The following is a 20,795-nucleotide window of genomic DNA, read 5'->3' on the forward strand; positions in this document are numbered from 1 at the left end:
GTGGCATTTTTTTTGTCATGTGGCATTTTTTTTGCCATGTGGCAAAATGTTTTTGCCATGTGGCAAAATGTTTTTGCCAAGTGCCAACATTTTTTTGCCATGTGGCAAAATGTTTTTGCCATGATGCATTTTTTTTTTTTGCCATGTGGCAAATTTTTTTTGCCATGTCGCATAATGTTTTTGCCACGTGGCAAAATGTTTTTTGCCATGTGGCAAAATGTTTTTGCCATGTGGCAATTTTTTTTGCCATGTGGTAAAATGGATTTTGCCATGTGGCATTTATTTGGGGTTTGCATGCATTTTGGTTTGGGGGGGGGAGTATATGGCATTTTTGGGGGTATATGGCTGTCTTGCAGGCCATACAAGTCCATGCCATTGACGGCTATGCACGTCCAAATTGTATTTTCATTTTAAATGGCAGAAAAACATGTGTGGCCGTGCTTTTTGACCATACACTTTACATTAGAGCTTATCGACATTCAACTGGCACCCAAGTAAGGCTCTGCCATTGACGGCTATGCACGTCCAAATTGTATTTTCATTTTGAATGGCAGAAAAACATGTGTGGCTGTGTTTTTTGACCATACACTTTACATTAAAGCTTATCGACATTCAACTGGCACCCAAGTAAGGCTCTGCCATTGACAGCTATGTACGTCCAAATGGTATTTTCATTCTAAATGGCAGAAAAACATGTGTGGCTGTGTTTTTTGACCATACACATACACTTTACATTACAGCTTATCGACATTCAATTGGCACCCAAGTAAGGCTCTGCCATTGACGGCTATGCACGTCCAAATTGTATTTTCATTTTAAATGGCAGAAAAACATGTGTGGCTGTGTTTTTTAACCATACACTTTACATTAGAGCTTATCGACATTCAACTGGCACCCAAGTAAGGCTCTGCCATTGACGGCTATGCACGTCCAAATTTTATTTTCATTTTTAATGGCAGAAAAACATGTGTGGCTGTGTTTTTTGACCATACACTTTACATTAGAGCTTATCGACATTCAACTACCACCCAAGTAAGGCTCTGCCATTGACGGCTATATTGTACTTTCATTTTAAATGGCAGAAAAACATGTGTGGCTGTGTTTTTTGACAATGCACTTACACTTTACATTAGAGCTTAACGACATTCAACTGTCACTCAAGTAAGGCTCTGCCATTGACGGCTATGTGCGTCCAAATTGTATTTTCATTTCAAATGGCAGAAAAACATGTGTGGCTGTGTTTTTTGACCATACACTTTACATTAGAGCTTATCGACATTCAACTGGCACCAAAGTAAGGCTCTGCCATTGACGGCTATGCACGTCCAAATTGTATTTTCATTTTAAATGGCAGAAAAATGTGTGTGGCTGTGTTTTTTGACAATACACATACACTTTACATTAGAGCTTATCGACATTCAACTGCCACCCTAGTAAGGCTCTGCCATTGACGGTTATGTACGTCCAAATTGTATTTTCATTTTAAATGGCAGAAAAACGTGTGGCTGGGATTTTTTTGACCATGCACTTTAAATTAGAGCGTATTGACATTAAACTGGGACCCAAATAAGGCTCTGCCATTGACGGCTGTACACGTCCAACTTTCCAGTTCAGCTTTCTTTCTGCACTGATGAATCTTGGGTATTTGGTCACTACGCTCGCTGTTGGACCATCAGGTTATTTCAGGAGCCTCGCCAACAATGTAAGAAAAGTCTTAATTTTATTGCTGTTTTTTTTTTTTTTTTGATTGTGTTGTATGTTGAGAAATTAAAGAATTTGTACATCTCAATTTTCTTTTTACTGTGTGCTGTGTCATACATGTACTGATGCATCTGGACACATCTTCAGTGACCTTCCTGGAATCAATGGCTATTTCAGGTCTTTCATCATCATACACCCTCCTCCAGGTGACCTAGCCGAGCTTGATCAGACCCCGGCTTGTGTCCAGATGGCAAGCTACCATGACACCATGGCGCTTGAGCCACAGCAATCACGAGGCTCTCTCTGCCATATCAGTCATACTGTGGATGGCTCTCTTCTTCCTCTCTCCCTCAATGCCTAAAATATTGAAGGCCTTGGGTAGTGAACGGGATGCGAAACCCCTACATCCGACTTCAACTGGGAGACACCTTGCTCTCCACCCAGCTTGCTGGCAGTCACTAACAAGTCCCATGTACTTGGAAAGTTTCCGCTCAAAGGCTCCCACAAGTCGATCTTCCAACCGTTAGCTGCAGCAACACCACTTGTTTGGTGGACTCAGACACGAGGACAATGTCTGGCCCAGGGTGGTGACGGTGATGTGACTGGGGAACTTCATTAGTCGACCGAGGTCCACCAGTAGCTGCCAGTCTCTTGCCGAAGCCAGAATGCCAGCAGATGTTATTCTGGCAGGGGCTGCCTTCTCCCCAGCTTTGACGAAGGTGATGGTTGTTAAGCCTGTCGCAATATGCAATAATTCCATTTATCGCGCGATATATAAAAATAAAGACGGTAATTTTCGTGCTGCGATTTATCGCCTCGCGTGCACGTGCGCGCGTTTGTCATGTGCGTGCGTGTGCGCGCGCGCGACGCACGCGCTTGCGGCAGATGTGTGGCAGACGTGCTTGATAGCGCTGTTTAAAGTTCAGCTTCCTTGTGCCACTCTGTTTTATTGACTTCTGGGTATGTTCGTTTTATACATTTGAGTGACCGTCATTTAATGGATGGAGGCAGGGTCGAGTGCACTGTCGGCGCACAGCAAAGAGCGAGCGGAATGAGGAAGAGGACGAACCAGTCTGCAAAATGTTTTTGGAGGTTGTTTCAACAAAGATGGCCAACAGAATAAATCTACATGCTCATTTGAAACACTATTATCCTCTCCAGTTTTCACTGCTTAGTAAGAAAACTGCATCGCAACAAGCGGAGCCTCCTCGTCATGTTGACAATTAGAGGTATTCGCTTGATGTGAGAAATACAGACGACACCGCGCCAAATAGCGTTCCCTGACGGAAAGTGAAGTCCGCTACATTGCTGAAGAAATGAGACCGTTTTACCTCTGTTAAATGATATTTGATATCTTTGGGAGCCAAATTTTTGTTACTGCTACTTAATTAGTCTATTTTTCTCTGTTGTTGTTGAAGTGCAATTACTGTGACTGCAACTTTATACCTATATGCCTAAATGCTTCAGTTATTAAGTGCAATTTTATTTTTTCTTGAAAAAAGACATTTAATATGTGTTTCTGTGCGGTATTAATATTGTTGTCTTTTACTTGAAAGAGGCATGGTCTATTGTTTTTAGTTGTGATTTCTTAAAAGGTATTTTTTAATTTAAAAGTAAACATTTATTGCGTTTAAATGGGTGTACTTGATCTATTAATATATACTGTATTCTCACTGTGTTATTGTAAATTGGTTAAAAGGGGACGGGACTTGATAAGCATATGCTTCTCTCGTCAGTCCTTGTCTTTTCTTCGTTTTTTCGGGTTGCTCATATCACATCTTGCAACTGTCAATGATACCGATGATGATGACAATAAATAAAAATAAACGCTCAAAAAAAATTTTTTTGGGTGGGGGTGGGGGGTGCGCAATAATATCGCATATCGCAATAATTTATGAGATAATTTATCGCCCACTAAAATTTGTTATCGCGACAGGCCTAATGGTTGTCCTTGAGGGTTGGGCCTGCTTTGCCCACACCAATCCAGTGCTGATAGCTTCAGCAATGGCTTTAAGGACTTGGTCGTGCCTCCGACGGTACCTTCCATCTCCAAGCGCCTTGGTATAGCTGCTAATGATATGCTCCAGGCTTCCTCGCTTAGAACACAAGGGGCAAGCTGGTGTTTCGGCTAAGCCCCAAGTGTGCAGATTTGATGGGCTGGGTAGCACATCATAAACTGCCTGAATGAGGAACCGAATGCACTGAGGCTCAGCTCTCCATAGCTCCGCCCTTGTCACTTTCCTCTCCATTGCATTCTCTCATCTTGTCCAGGCTCTCTGTTGTTTCATTGCCACAGCCAAACAAGATCTTAACTTCTCTTCGACTGCCCTAACCTCCTCCTAAACTAGGCGCTTCCTCTCTTTTCCCTTGATGTTCACTCGGGGAGATGGGAAGGACCCTAGCCCGGCTCGGCCTCGTGGGACTACACCCACTAGGTTCCTATGGCTCAGCCTTGCTTCGGCTTCTTCGACCGCATCCTCTGCTTTCCACTTTCTGCCAGTTCTTACTTGGATCCCAGCGTTGGCCCCTTTACGGTCACTTGAGTCCCTGTACTGCAACACTTCTCTGGCTCTTGACACTTTAAATTCCTCTTGCAGGGATCTCAAGGGCAGTTGGAGCTTGTTGTTATGCCCATAGAGCGCTATGCTGCTCAGGCTCCTCGGTAACCCAAGCAATTGTCGGAGGTGACTGCTGACTTTCCTGTCCAGTGTCTCCACTGCCGAAATTGGGAAGGTGTAGATGAGGAGGGGCCGCAGGATCCTGGGGAGAATGACATGCTGGTAGACCCAAGCTTTGAACTTTCCTGGGAAGGCCTGACTTGTCCACAGATTTCATCCAGCTAGCCAACTCAATGCAAGTTGACTGAGTTGATGATGTACTGTATCTCTCAGAGAGCAGTCAAAAATCTTGCCCAAGCTCTTGACTGGCTTCTCTGAGATGATGGGGATGACTTTTCCTGAGATGTTAAACCAGAACTTGTCCTTCACCCTCACTTTCTTCAACACCATAGATCTTGACTTGGGTGGTTTAAAACTCATCCGGGCCCACCTCACCAGCTTCTCTAGACCCTTCAGGATCCACCGGCAGCCTGGGACCGATTCTGTTATGACTGTGAGGTCATCCATGAATGCCCTGAAGCTGTTGTTCCTGAAGAGACCCTCACCCTGAAGTTGTTGTAGTTGTCAGCGATGAAGTCTCTACACCTGCTGGGAACCTGATGTTTTGCCAGAGAAAACTGGACAAGCTTATGAGGAATGGAACCGAATGCATTCGCAATGTTGGACCACAACACCGACAGGTTGCCTATGTTCTCCCTGGCCTCTCGGATTAGCTGTGTCACCGCACCGGTATGGTCCATACAGCCTGGCATCCCTGGAATACCACCCTTCTGGACTGATGTATCAATGTAGATGTTCTTTATCAGGTAGGTGCTCAGCTGTCCTGAGATTACACTGAAGACCTTTGCCTCGATGCTCAGCAGGGAAATGATGCAGAAGTGATCTACCTGGGTGGAGAGCCCCTCCGTCGGGATCCACGCCCCCTCCACCACTCGCCATTGGTCTGGAATATTTTCCCTGCTCCAGATAACTCGCAGGAGTTTCCACAGATGTTGTAGGAGTTTGGGGCAGTTCTTATACACTTTGTATGAAGTGCCACTTGGTCCTCAATTTTCTGCTATTCTCTTTTACACATACAGTATACTGAAACACTCTGACGCAATGTATTAATTCTAGTTTTCCGTCTGTCCAAACAACTGTAAGGCTGCCACTCCAATTTCGCAGCTAGAAATAAAAAACGATGTATGTGGCAAAAAGAGCTGAGGAGGATGACATCAATGCTACATCATTTTTACGCGAAATTGCGGCTCCTTGCGGGCGGAGGGCGTCGTTCCTCGGGTGAGGTGAACGTGAAGCAGTAGTTTAGCGTCTCATGCTGTTCGGCCACCGCGCTGCTGTATAAACGGGCACCAAGTGAAATTGGTTGTATAACCCAATTTAAAAATGTGAGAACATGAGTGGTAAGTTGTTTGAAAATCTTCAGTCGAAAATTGGGTGCCAGTTGAATGTCGATAAGCTCTAATGTAAAGTGTATGGTCAAAAAACACAACCACACATGTTTTTCTGCCATTTAAAATGAAAATACAATTTGGACGTACATAGCCGTCAATGGCAGAGCCTTACTTGGGTGCTAGTTGAATGTCGATAAGCTCTAATGTAAAGTGTATGGTCAAAAAACACAACCACACATGTTTGTCTGCCATTTAAAATAAAAATGCAATTTGGACGTACATAGTCATCAATGGCAGAGCCTTACTTGGGTGCTAGTTGAATGTCGATAAGCTCTAATTTAAAGTTTATGTGTATTGTCAAAAAACACAGCCACACATGTTTTTCTTCCATTTGAAATGAAAATACAATTTGGACGTACATAGCCGTCAATGGCAGAGCCTTATTTGGGTGCTAGTTGAATGTCGATAAGCTCTAATTTTAAGTGTATGTGTACTGTTAAAAAACGCAGCCACACATGTTTTTCTGCCATTTGAAATGAAAATACAATTTGGACGTACATAGCCGTCAGTGGCATTTGGGTGCCAGTTGAATGTCGATAAGCTCTAATGTAAAGTGTATGATCAAAAAACACAGCCAATTTGAACGTACAGTGGGGAGAACAAGTATTTGATACACTGCCAATGGGAAAATCCATTGGCAGTGTATCAAATACTTGCTCTCCCCACTGTACATAGCCACCAATGGCAGAGCTTTAGTTGGGTGCCAGTTGAATGTCGATAAGCTGTAATGTAAAGTATATGTGTATGGTCAAAAAACACAACCACACATGTTTTTCTGCCATTTAAAATGAAAATACAATTTGGACGTGCAGAGCCGTCAATGGCATAGCCTTACTTGGGTGCCAGTTGAATGTTGATAAGCTGTAATGTAAAGTGTATGGTCAAAAAACACAGCCACACATGGTTTTCTCCCATTTAAAATGAAAATACAATTTGTACGTGCATAGCCGTCAATGGCATGGGCTTGTATGGCCTGCAAGACAGCCATATACCCCCAAAAATGCCATATACCCCCCCACAAACCAAAATGCATTTTGCCACATACCCCAAATAAATGCCACATGGCAAAATCCATTTTGCCCCATGGCAAAAAAAATGCCACATGGCAATTTTTTTTTGCCACATAGCAAAAAGAAAATGCCACAGGGCAAAAAAAATGCCAAATGGCAAAAAAATATTGCCACATGGCAAAAAGAAAATGCCACAGGGCAAAAAAAATTAACACATGGCAAAAACATTTTGCAACATGACAAAAAAAATGCCACATGGCATAAACATTTTGCCACATAGCAAAAAAAATGCCACATGGCAAAAAACATACCACATGGCAAAAAAAAAAGCCACATGGTAAAAACATTTTGCCACATGGCAAAAAAAATGCCACATGGCAAAAACATTTTGCCACATTGCAAAAAAAAATGCCACATGGCAAAAACCACTTTTGGTTTTCGGCCTTGCTGCCCCTCTGGCCAGACACACACTTCTTTCCAGACTGATTTGTTGACTTTAACCAGTGGTCTCTAAGCCAAAGTTATGTTTTGCCTGAAAAAGTGGATTTCGCCCCCTGTCCTCCATCTCTTTGCCCAAAAATAGTGAGCTTTGGGCAGCCGTGACAGAAGCATGAAGTGCCTGGAGACTAGCCTGGTACACCAGACTCACCGCTGTTCCAGCTATTGAGTCTGGCCACCATTCAGCGGATAAAATTTCCAGGGCGGAACAAGCCACAGCAAACTGACAGCGGAGTGGACCAATCACCGACGGGCAGACGAGGGACTTGCGCGCGGAAGTAAGCACGGAAGTAAACATACGAGGAGAGCGGAGTTTGTTCAGTATGGCGACCGCGAGACGGACTGTTGTCAATGACTTGTGTCGATGTGTTTTTGGTAATTTACAACAGATTTTACCGTGTATCCTGTTCGCCATCTGTGTTGTTGTGGAGACGACTTTCAACGCGGAAGAGTGACGTTGTTCGTTAAGAACACGTCACGCAAATAAACGAATCTGATTGGATGGTTGATTTTGTCCTTGCTCGAGAGGCTGTTAATGGGCTGGGTCCCAGACTATTCTCACAGTGTTTGAAAAATACAGGGAGAACAGTCTGGCCATGCCAGGCAACCTGGAGCCTCCATGCTGGAGGTTTTTGGTGCTCTAAAACACAGGTGTCAAACCGATTCCAGAAAGGGCCAAGTGGGTGCTGGATTTTGTTCCAACCGATACCGTGCAGAGAGTTTAACCAATGAACTTCCTACTGAAACAAGCAGCACCTGACAAAGTTTAACTGATTACACATGTAAAAGATCTGATTGGTGAAAAGGTGTCCTCTTTATTGGTTGGAAAGCAAACCTGCACCCACTTGGCCCTTTCTGGAATCGGTTTGACACCTGTGCTCTAAAACATTCAAATTCTTTCATTTTACACGTTCATTCAGTTTACTGTATCTGTCCATTGTAGTAATAAATGGCAAGAGTGCCAAATTTTGGGCTAAAAAAGTTCAAGTTACGTTTCGCCGGCCAAGGGGATTTCACCCCGAGCCCCCGTGTGCTTTTACTCGCCTTTAGGGCGTCTCGGATGGCTGCCACCATGCCAGTAAATTCATCGCTGTACTTTCATCCACACATGCTAGAAAACAATCATAATGGGTCGCGTCAACAGCCAGACGGGTTCATGCTCCTCACGCAGCCTCAGCATGCCTCATTTTGGCCATTAAAATCCAACATTAAATTTTACTGCTGGATCAAGTCAACAGGATGATACGCTCTCCCAGAGCTGGCGGCATTGGGAGCGCATCACGGGGTCTTGAATTCTAAACTACGGAATGCTAGAAGGGCAATAATTTATCGCGCAAAGGGGGGTTGCGTTAATGCCGTTATTACGGTAATGAGTTTACCTGACAGCTTTAATAAAAATCTATGATACGACCGGTGTCCTGCCAAAATCTCCTACATCGGCGAAACGTCTACATTAGTCGAATTTGACACCCAAAGTACTACCGTGTTTGCCTGGTACACCAGACTCACCGCTGTTCCAGCTATTGAGTCTGGCCACCATTCACGCGGATACAATTTCCAGGGCGGAGCAAGCCACAGCAAACAGACAGCGGAGTGGACCAATCAGCGACGGGCAGACGTGACATTAGTAAAATGACGACATCTATCAATGACGAGGGAAGGACGGGGGACTTGCGCGCGGAAGTAAACATACGAAGAGAGGGGAGTTTATTCAACATGGCTAGCGCAAGACAGACTGTTGTCAATGACTCGTGTCGATGTGTTTTTGGTCATTTAAAACGGATTTTACCATGGATTGGAACATATTCTCGGCTCTCCTGTTCACCATCTGTGTTGGAGACGACTTTCGACGCGCAAGAGTGATGTTGCTCGTTAAGAACACGTCACGCAAATAAATGAATCTGATTTGTCGATTGATTTTGTACCGGCTCGAAAGGTCGTTAATGGGATGGTTCCCAGACTATTTCTCTCAGTGTTTGAAAAATACAGGGAGAATAGTCTGGCAGAGCCAGGCAACTACCGTGTGCTAAAAACTTGTTTTATTTAGATGCATACAGGAATAACGTACTAAAAAAATGCCTGCAGAAAATACTGAAATGTAGTTATATCAAATAAGGACGGTTTAAATACACTACGTGACTAATGTGGTCAACTGCTTCAAAGCTAAAAAAAAAAAAAAACAACTGTTAAAAGTATGCGAGGGTAATACATGCAAAAAGTATCTTTGAGGCAGTGAAAAGGTTCTAAATAACTAAATAAAAACAAAAATAGTGAGTACTCGCCGCATCTAACCGATGTGCGCATGCGTGTGGATGCTTGCGCAAACGCGCTGAGCATTGTGTAAACGTTTTGCCGCGTAGTAAGGAATGGCCGAACACCGGCCCGAACGTCAGTCCGCCCCACCGGTAAGTGTCCCGAATGCTCCCCATTAGTCACTCCGGGCCTGGCTGGATTGGAAGACAACAAAACACGAATAAACATTTTTTTAAAATTTAAAAATGGCAAGGATGAACAGAAATTGACTTTGGGGACACAAGTTTGCAAATGAAGAAATAACATTTGTTTTTGGTCTTGGTCTTGCAGATGTCAGCCGAGCCCATCGTCCTGAGCACCAGGAGTTTGCATGCATCAAGAAGGAGGAGGAGGTGGAAGAGTTCGTACACATTAAAGGTCCTCCCAAGCATTGCTTTTTCCTCATAAGTACAGAAATAACATTTGTTTTTGGTCTTGGTCTTGCAGATGTCAGCCGAGCCCATCGTCCTGAGCACCAGGAGTTTGCATGCATCAAGAAGGAGGAGGAGGTGGAAGAGTTCGTACACATTAAAGGTTCTCCCAAGCATTGCTTTTTCCTCATAAGTACAGAAATGTTTATCAGTCTAATATAGTATTTTTCATTCCTTTTATACTGTGGGGTTGTTGTTTATTTAGTAGCCGTGCAATGGACTCGTTAGCCAACATAAGGTTGCACCGCTGCATCGACAAATTGAAAGAAAACTAGTTAAGTAATATTTACAAAATAAACACTATACATAATAAAAAAGACTGCACAGTTTGGAAGCGAACTTGAGCTGAATTTATCAAAATTAATTAATAATTTATGATCTGCATTTCAATAACTAAAAAAAATAAAATAAAATCGGCTAAGAACCACTGAGTAGAATTTAAATAATTTTATCAAAAAAGTCAAAAGTGCAAAAATTGGATCAATTTTACTCATTAGGAGGTCTTAATTTTAACCACCTAACCTACATTGCTACACAAAGCATTTTTCATCAAGAATTTTGTAAACTTGGCACTAAACAACATTTAGTACTGTCATTGGTCTGGGTCATACTTTAAGATTTTTAGCACAAGAATAGAGTGTGAATCAGCAGTGTTAGGGTCCCGATAGTAGGTAGATATAAATATTTAGGTGCCGATGGCCCCAAAATTGCTAAGTCCACCACTGGGTCCCGTAATTTTTTAAATATAAACCGCTACTTTTTTCCCTCATTTTGAATCCTGCGGCTTATAGTCCAACGCCGCTTATTTGCTGATTTATTAGGTTAATAGGAAACACTTTATTTGACAGCCACGTCATAAGACTGCTGCAGGACGTCATAATTATGACACTATCATGGGCATTTATGAATGCAGATGACAGAAGTGTCATCCGGCAGTTTATGTCACTAACACCATTTATGCCCAGCTCAGATCCTTTATCTCAATTCTAAAGTGAGATCATTAGCCAGATAACACAAAATATTTCATAAGCATTCATTAATGCTTATAGCAGTCATGTCATACTTATGATGGTCTTATGACAATCGTACTGCACCACTGTCAAATAAAGTGTTGCCAAATACCATACCTAGCAATTAATGAAACAATTGGAACAGTACCTGAAGAAAGAATTGAATCCGAGTTTTGATTGTCATTTAGTACATCTGTAACGCTGCAATGAGTGCTAGGAGGCATGTTGGACAACAACAGTGTTGACAGCAGGTGGCAGCAGTGGTTGACTGTCTCCCTCAAGTGAGCAGTGATGGCTAAATGAAGCTTCTTAAAGCAATGAAGCTTTGCAGCCAATTGATTCAAAGCTTCATGGTGGTTCATTTGGTCTTCTGATGCCGCTGTCAAATAAAGTGTTACCGGTTTTATATCTTTTGGTTTAAATACCCGATAATACAGTGAGGACAACTACGGCTTATAGTCCAGTGCGACTTATAAATAAATGCCATTTTTCTTTCGGTTTTCAAAACATTTCAACCGAAATTGCATTTTTAGCTATTTTTGGCCGATAGTTTTCGGCGCCGAACTATGCGGACGCATCTTTACGCAAAACAATATCTCATGCGGCTCAAACTCAAACCACATATTTTTCCCCAGTTTCTTTCAATGGATACTTTTCAAAACCGCACCATGCACTGAATCCACGAAACCGCAAAGGCTCTTCTCCAAGTTTTGCACAAAGGAAAGACACGGTGGTTGTCCATAAAATATATCAATGGTTTTCTTGTGTCTTGCAGGTTTCAGAAAATATCTTTGTGCTGAGCCGGAATCTCCTGGCGTTAAAGAGGATGTTGAGCTCCCCCAAATCAAAGAGGAGGAGGAGCCAGAGCTCTGTCAACAGAAGCAACTTCCAATCAAAAAGGAGGAGGAAAAACTGCCATGTGTTAAAGAAGAGGAAGAGGAGGAGCACATCACCAGGTCGACCGGTGAGCCCTTAAAGAGTGGAGATGGTCCGAGTGAGGCCGGCAGAGGGGCGGAGGCTCCAAACGGTAGAAGCAACAGCTCAACAGAAGGATTGCAAGCAGACCTTTTCATCGCTCCGTCAGACAGAAATGGCGCCACGTCAAACTCACCTTACAATGTAATGCAATGCAATGCAATACAAGAACCTTTTTCCTGCTCAGTTTGTGGTCAAAGATACGCTCGGAAGTGATACTTACAAAGACACATAAGAACCCACACTGGTGAAAAACCTTTTTCCTGCTCAGTTTATGGAAAAAGTTTTGTTGAGAAAGGAGACTTAACAAAACACATAAGAACCCACACTGGCGAAAAACCTTTTTCCTGCTCTGTTTGAGGTCAAAGATTCAGTCGAAAGACCACCTTAGAAATACACACAAGAACCCACACAGGTGAAAAACCTTTTTCCTGCTCAGTTTGTGGTCAAAGATTCACTGTAAAGGCAAATGTGACAAAACACATAAGAACCCACACTGGCGAAAAACCTTTTTCCTGCTCAGTTTGTGGAAAAGGTTTTGTTGAGAAAGGAGACTTAACAAAACACGTAAGAACCCACACTGGCGAAAAAACTTTTTCCTGCTCTGTTTGTGGTCAAAGATTCAGTCGAAAGAGCACCTTAAAAACACACACAAGAACCCACACTGGTGAAAAACATTTTTCCTGCTCTGTTTGTGGTCAAAGATTCAGTCGAAAATGCACCTTAAAAAAAACACACAAGAATCCACAGAGAGGAAAAAGATTTTTCCTGCTCAGTTTGTGGTCAAGGAGTCAGTTGCAAGACCTCCTTAAAAAATCACACAAGAACCCACACTGGTGAAAGACCTTTTTCCTGCTCATTTTGTGGTCAAAGATTCAGCCGCAAGAGCACCTTAAAACAACACACAAGAACCCACACTGGCGAAAACCTTTTTCCTGCTCCGATTGTGGACAAAGATTCGCTCGGAAGGATGGGATGAAGAGACACAGGGTTAGTTGTTGTGAGAAGCAGTGGCCAATGACTGTTTTGCCTGTCATCCATGCCGGCTTCATCAGATTTTGTAAGCAGGACAATTATATTCTGTTGCCCTTCCTCAAATCCTGTTGAGGATCGCTACTTTTAGTGCCTTTTCATCGCATATTAGCATCGTGCATTCGGAGTGCTCATTATTTAAAGACTCCTGTCACCATATGCAAGTGTCGGGCTATTGCTTAGTTTGTTTTACTTTATTTGATTACTTTGTTTTTTTTCCTTTTCTGCCCATCAACGTCTTTTCCTTGGTTCTCTCGCCGACTCGGTTCGTGCCTCTTTTTATTTGTATTTTTTCTCACGTGTTCTGGCGTGCTCCCTTGTTTTTTTTTTGTAATAAATTCTACACAAACTTCGTCTGTGTTGGATCCATATTTTACGGCTCACCGTTCCATTACATAGTTAAGTGGCATTATTTATATCATACTCTACCTTTCAAACTACACTTTTCAAATTTGATATTTGAAACAGCAGACCCTAAATTCCAAAGTTCTAAATAATAAATATTATCATTAAATAAATATGGAAAATTAGAATATATTGTTCGTTATTGTAAAAATCAAAAGTTTTGGCTCACAAATGAGTTCAATAAATATATAATTTTGTTTGTTTTTTTTAAATTACTATTTCTACTCATGATTGACAGAGCCATGTTACAACAGAGTATGATGGCCAAATAAAGAAAAATGAAGAAAAAAAAGGTTATGACAGTAAAGTCGTATTCTTATGACAAGAATGATTATTTTTTCTCGTTGTAATTTAAAGTTTTGGTATGTCATTTTTGTTAAAAATAAATATCTAAATAAATAAAACACACTGAAAGATTTGTGTATTTAACATTTCAGATTAAAGTGCTTGTGACACGAAAAAGCATGTTTATTTCATAATACACGCGGTATTTTATGCTCCTGAATGATATGGACCGCTTGGATGTGTGTGGAAGCGATCGCTATATTTATTTAGTTTTTTGAATCCCGCGCCAGGAAAATGAGTGACTTCCGGCTTCGGTCTCGCATTGAGGAGGAGGGCGCTGTGACGTGTACGGTAGAAGACGTCCTCTTCACGCTACAGTGTACTGTTGTGTATGAGGACGAAGGATTCAGCTGATTTTGCGGATTAATACTTTTATTTTTTGCATCACGCCAGCCAAACGGCTGCAGAAAAATCATTCTGTATGCGGGAGAGGCGTATGCGCCTTTTTGGAGTTTCAAAAGGTTCCCATTCACCGTGGATATTTACTGTGGGACCATTGGACTTACAAGGAAGTGAGTAAACATCTTGTTTTGTATTATGTCAAATACGAATACAGTGATTACAAAGTAAACACTATAAAATTCCTTTAAATAAAGGACTACTTACGTTTGATCATTGATAGGCATGTAAAAAGCTATCCTCACGCTCATTAGCAGTTAGCTGTTAGCACGTTAGCTACACAACAATTCCAGCCACCCTCCTCCAGGGAACGAACTGTAAATTGCTCTCCGCCGGGCGGTTTGCCGATCCGCAAAGAAACTCGACAACCGGGTCGTCATGTCAAATAATCCAGGCTAGTTATGTGTGATTTTCCACTTCGAAGACTTTGAAACATCCCTCGGTTCGGGTTAGCATGTCGGCTAGCTGTCACTCCTTCTGGTCTGTTTGCATTCTCCGAAGCCGGGGAAGGGAAATGACATATGTCCGATTTAGGTGTCATAAAATATCGTTCGGCAGGTGTGACAGTAAAGGTAAAGTCGACTGTTTTGACCATTATGGAGTAATTTTGCCATGTCGTCTTGAATAAATGGATTTTTATTATTTTATATTCCATTTAGCACAAGTTATTTGTCATGACCATGCCATTTATTTAGCAATTGGGGAAAGTACTTGGGTAAAAAGAATATCCTGTAAAAATATTGAAGTAGAGACAGAAACAATGACATTTTGCCGCTCTCTTCGTCGCGTTTTCCTCATTGTGAATAGTTCCCCCTCGACGGGCTGACTGGTCCTTCTCAAACCATTTATATAGCTATTGGGGAAAAATACTTGGATAAAAAGAATATCCTGTAAAAATATTGAAGTAAAGAGACAGAAACAATGACATTTTGCCGCTCTCTTCGTCGCGTTTTCCTCATTGTGAATAGTTCCCCCTCGACGGGCTGACTGGTCCTTCTCAAGCCATTTATATAGCTATTGGGGAAAATACTTGGATAAAAAGAATATCCTGTAAAAATATTGGGAGTAGAGAGACTGAAACAATGACATTATGCAGCTCTCTTCGTCTCGTTTTCCTCGTTCTGAACAATTCCCCCTCAATGGGCTGAATAGTAAAACCGATGAGCCTAGTCTACCGCTGACGTCATCCACCTGTTGGGGACACTAAAGCCCTATAATTGTAGGCGTGGCTAACCGGCAGATTAAAAGACTAATTTCTCGTCATCTGCGCTTTGCTAAATTGTTGTATATGGTCGAATCGTCTCAAAATATGATTCTAATTCACATAATAATGCCATTTAAGACTTTTTTTCTGGTGTCGTATGCTCTTTAAAGTGCCCATTACAGCAAAAAGCATGTTTATTTCATATTTCACGTGGTATTTCATGCTCCTGAATGAAATGGACTGCTGGAATGTGTTTGGAGGCGATCGATATATTAATTCCATTTTTTAAATCCCGCGCCATGAAAATGAGCGACTTCCTGGATTGATGAAGAATGCGAATGTGATGTCAGCGGGATAATCATATTCAGTATACAGCCAATACTGCAGCATGCAGAACGACTGAGGATTCAGCGGATTTTGCGGATTATTTAGTTTATATTTCGCATCACGCCATTCCAATTTGCTGCGGGCTTTTGTTGCTGGAACAGGGAGAAGCGTGTGAACCTTTTTGGGTTTCAAAAAGTTCCCCTTCACCACGGATAATTGCCTAAACATGTCCGACAACTGTGGCATCATTGTGGGGTGAGTAAGCTACGTGTTTTATATTATGTCAAATACTGGGGTCATGGCACATGTTTTAATAAGGAGGTGACTTGCATTTTGTGGGTGAACTGAAAATACTCCCTGTCCACCAAGAATGGGCTATTTTTGGCGTTCATTCCCGGCGACGAGCACTGCCAGCCCGCCGTTGTTTACGTACTTTCTTCCGTCTCCGAAGCGGCGGCAAGGAAAAGCAAACAAAAGCCGGACTAACTCCGGTGGCATAAAATATAGTTCGGGAGAGGATGAAGTCTGCAGTTTTGACCATTATGCAGTAATTTTGCCCTGTGTTACTGAATAAATGCATTTTCAATATTTCATATTCTATTTGGCACAAGACATATTTGTCATGAGCAAACCATTTTTTTAGCAATTTGGGAAAAATAAATAGATTAAAAGAATATCCTGTAAAAATACTGGTGCATTAGAGACGCATATAGCATTGTTTCGACGCCTTTTGACTAAATTTAGAATGCGCTTTTCTTATCCTTTGTCCATATTCGCTCGTGTCGGAGCTGGACACGGTCAACGCCATGTTGTGTTTTTTTGAAACCATGGCAACAAGTGTGGTCTCCTTTTCGTGCACGTGACCTAAAACAGCTTCACACACTGACTATGCTACTCCGCTGTATCAATATCACTGGGCCACAGTATAAAAAAAAAAAAGACCGACACAAAAACGCTAATTATTAAAAAATGACTGGAACCCGTGACTAGAAACTTTTTTTTGGGGGGGGGTACTAATTAGCAACACATATACATTATAAAGCAGAGTTCATGTAGATCCACTTGAGTGAAACAAAATCCATTTTCTAAGCACTTTTTCCACGGTCCTAATACAGCCTATTACGAATTTGGCATGAATAAATATCAATCAACCTTAATGGCCGCTTAAAAGTCATGCTGGTGAATATTCCACCGTCCAAATGCATTGAGAACGACTTACTTTCGTTGTGGCGCTCATCATATCAATAGCGGAGTCATCGCTTTTGAGATCAAAATTTTACATAATAATTCTAAGAGAGTGATTCGTTTTCAGAGCAACCAAGCAAACGTCAGGCTACAAGACAACAAAACAAATAACAACAAACAAATAAAATGTCCTCTGCAGACATCTTTGGAACCGCATGGCGGAAAGCCGTCGACTTGGAAGTTGAAGGAGCAGTTTGCTCCGCTGTGCCATGGCAACTGCTGCGCATGCACGATGTCAAACGCTGGTGTTGCGTTCAGGCTCCTCACGTCACAGATTTTAGTAGGGGTTTTTTTCTTTAAATGAGCTTTTAACAACTCATTTCCTGTCAATGACAGTGAGACACATCCAATTTATTTAAACTGGAGGCACTGCTTGTGAACGCTCATCTTTCAATGCTTTTGACGTGTTAGACATCCAATCCATTTAAACTGGGAAAGACTGACAGTAGCGTCACACACATTATAATTGAAGAGCATCTTATTTATGATGAAGTGTATGAAACCACACATTTTTATGAAAACGTGATAGAATTTTTTTTTTTATGTTGCACGCATAGAAACATACAAATAAAAAATAAAGCAGATGTCTCAATCTTACTCGGGGGCAATGGCGCAAGATTTTGGGTAAAAAGTACAAGTGATCAAATCTTTTCAATCTATCAATAACAGTTAAGAACTTGAGAACACGGACAGTTCTTTACAACAAAGGTTAGTGACTTGCTCTGCTTTCAAATCTCTCTGCTATTGTATATTCCTCAGCATTTTTAGTTAAATAATGATGTGTGGCGACCCGTTATTTTGGAACATAATTCACCCACGGAAGTTGTGTGTACGTTTGGCCGAGCGCGTTACCGGCTACGTCACAGTAACGTGACAGATACTTAATAGCCGTGTGCATTCCGGCTGAGTTCAGAGTTCACGAGAGTTCACAGAGAGCAGCAGTGTTACGAGCGGCTGGACACAGCAATACGAGCTACTGTAACAAGACTCAACATTTCATACCACTACAGATGTTTTATGTTTACTTTCTCTGTGCATATAATACACATGGGGTTGGGATGCACATGTACTGAACTAAAAAATCTGTCCCCTTTGAAATTGAAATCGGTTACAGTGGTGCTCAACCTATTTTCCTTTTTTTTTTTTTTTTCAAACCTGTCCTGTTCAGCTGTTTGACAAGGAGAATGGAAGTCTAAGTTTGCCTGCTCACCAAACTCAACGCTGTTCAAGCTATTGAGTCTGGCCACCATTCAGCGGATACAATTTCCAGGGCGGAGCAAGCCACAGCAACCAGACAGCGGAGTGAACCAATCAGCGACGGGCAAACGTGACGTTAGTAAAACGGAGAGGGCAGGACGAGGGACTTGCGCGCGGAAGTAAACATACGAGGAGAGCGGAGTTTATTCAACATGGCTAGCCAGGGGCGGACTGGTAATCTGTGGGTTTTGGAGGATCACAGAACGGCCGGTGCCCTGGACGGCCGGCGGCCGCCATTCATTATACATCACTGTTTTTATCCCCCCCTAGCCTCTCATTATCTACAGTTCGCATCCAATCCGACAGGTGGCAGCAATGCCCCTGGCTGTTCATTGCCAGTCTGATAGAAGAACGAAGAAAACAAAGTAGCCTTCATTGGTTCTTTGAAGAAGCAAACTAGCGAAGAGCGTTAATGCACAATATGGATGGTGGTGGCAAAAAAAGAGAAGGGTGGCGCGGAGAAGGTTAGGGAGAAAAAAATTAAAGAAACTGGAGAGCAAAGCATTAAAATGTCCTAAGTTGACAAATATTTTCGCAAGCAAGCAGCAGTCTGGCTGCAACGGCCACGTCGGGTAACAGTTACTAACAGCAGCCCAGCCCCCGGCGATGGTGACAGGGGTAGCGGGAGCCGCTCTGACGTGCAGCCGGTGCAGGGAGAGAGAAAAGAAGAGGGAGGGTGTAATGATAAGCTGGTGGAAGTTCCCCAGACAAGCGCGGGGCAAGTAAAAAGGGATGAAAACGGTCACTTGCTCGGTATACTGGCAATTGTTATCCACCAGGTAGCTACATTTTAAATGAAATAAATGACAATTAAAGGGTTAGTGCCAGCTAGTCCGTTTGCAATCGTGTCAAGTTACAGTATGCTAGTCCTAATATCACTCTCCTAAGGAAAAATATTTTAGCTGTAAAACAACGTATGCACACGCAGCAGCAATATTAATTCAGAAGAAATATAACAAAAATATTAATAAAATGAATGGCAAGTTAAATTGATATATTTTTTAAATCATGTATATATCGTTTTGTTTTCTGGTTAATACTTTCCAATGAAGGTTATGTATCCAGGATTTATCTTGAAATGTTTATTGTATTTTCATTGAAATTTATTATTTGTATGGCAAGATTAATTATGGCAGGGGTCTCCAAACCGGTCCTCAAGGGCCGCTGTGGGGCCTGGTTTTTGTTTCAACCGATCGAGTACCGACAGTTTAACCAAGGAAGTTTCTGCTAAAACAAGCAGCACCTGACTGCAATCAACTGATTGCACATGTAAGACACCAGATTGGTGCATAGGTGTTGTCTTGTTTTGTTGGAATGAAATCCTGCGCCCACTGCGGCCCTAAGTGGAATAGTTTGGAGACCACTGAATTGTGGCATAAACAATGAAATCATTTTATAGACAGATATATAGGGATATATTATAATAAATTAGATACATAAAACTTGCTTTGAAAAATAAATTCTTTCATTTGTTTTTCAGGTTGATCATAGAGCTAGTACAGAAAATGAGCCCAACTCCAGTTCAGCCTTGCAGTACTTTGAGCGCCCCAAGTCAGACAGTTACAGTCTAGACACATTTTCTTCATTTTCTCTCAAAGTGCACGAAATTGATGCATTTTACAATAAAATGTAAAAAAAAAAAAAAAAAAAAAAAAAGTCTTCCGGGGGGCATGCCCCCGGACCCCTAGGGGGTCTGTGTTTCCCTTCGTATAGCGATTCTTGTGGGTTGGGCCGAGTCAAAGTCCAGGGCTGCTTTTTAGTCCCAGTCCGCCCCTGTGGCTAGCGCAAGACAGACTGTTGTCAATGACTCGTGTCGATGTGTTTTTGGTAATTTAAAACAGATTTTACCGTGGATTGGAACATATTCTCGGCTCTCCTGTTCACCATCTGTGTTGTTGTGGAGACGACTTTCGACGTGCAAGAGTGACATTGCTCGTTAAGAACATGTCACGCAAATAAACAAATCCGATTTGTCAATTGATTTTGTACCTGCTCGAGAGGCTGTTAATGGGCTGGTTCCCAGACTTTTCTCTCAGTGTTTGAAAAATACAGGGCGAACAGTCTGGCCGTGTCAGGCAAAGTCTAAGTGTCCGATTGGTCTGAAGAGTTTTAATGTTTCACATGGGAGTATGACATATTTCCTTTGTGATCATTGAACATACCTTGTTTATTAAGACAAAGCAGCCAACAGGAAGGGGTTACGGAGAACAGAAGAAAAGAAGGCGAGAGACACATAAGAAACACAAACTACAACAAGAAATACATTGAACGCCTACTCTATGAATATGTTGGTGCTATCGTCAGCTGGATGTAATTCCGGTTTACACCATGTCGGGGGCCTGATAACCAAGTGAAGGGGGTGGGGCTTGTGCTGTGGCCACAGTATTTTCTTTTAAACTTGTCCTGTTCAGCTATTTGACACGGAGAATTGAATTCTAAGAGTCTGTTGGTTTGAACAGTTTTAATGTTTCACATTGAGAGTGACACCATGTAGGGGCCCTGTTGACCAGGGAAAAGAAGAGGGGGTGGAGAGGAGTCTATAAGATAAGTGATTGGGAGGGGTGGAGGGTACACAAATCAGCTCTGTGAAATTTT

At 42.1% G+C, this 20,795-nt stretch overlaps 1 protein-coding gene across 1 annotated transcript in view; it reads left to right on the forward strand.

The window, feature by feature from the left end:
• The window catches only part of kin (Kin17 DNA and RNA binding protein), a 41,547-nt gene that overhangs the window by 810 nt on the left and 19,942 nt on the right, over nucleotides 1–20,795 (forward strand). The gene's annotated exons all lie outside the window — the stretch shown is intronic.

Source organism: Corythoichthys intestinalis, chromosome 18 (assembly GCF_030265065.1).
Source record: "Corythoichthys intestinalis isolate RoL2023-P3 chromosome 18, ASM3026506v1, whole genome shotgun sequence".
NCBI classification, from domain to species: domain Eukaryota; kingdom Metazoa; phylum Chordata; class Actinopteri; order Syngnathiformes; family Syngnathidae; genus Corythoichthys; species Corythoichthys intestinalis.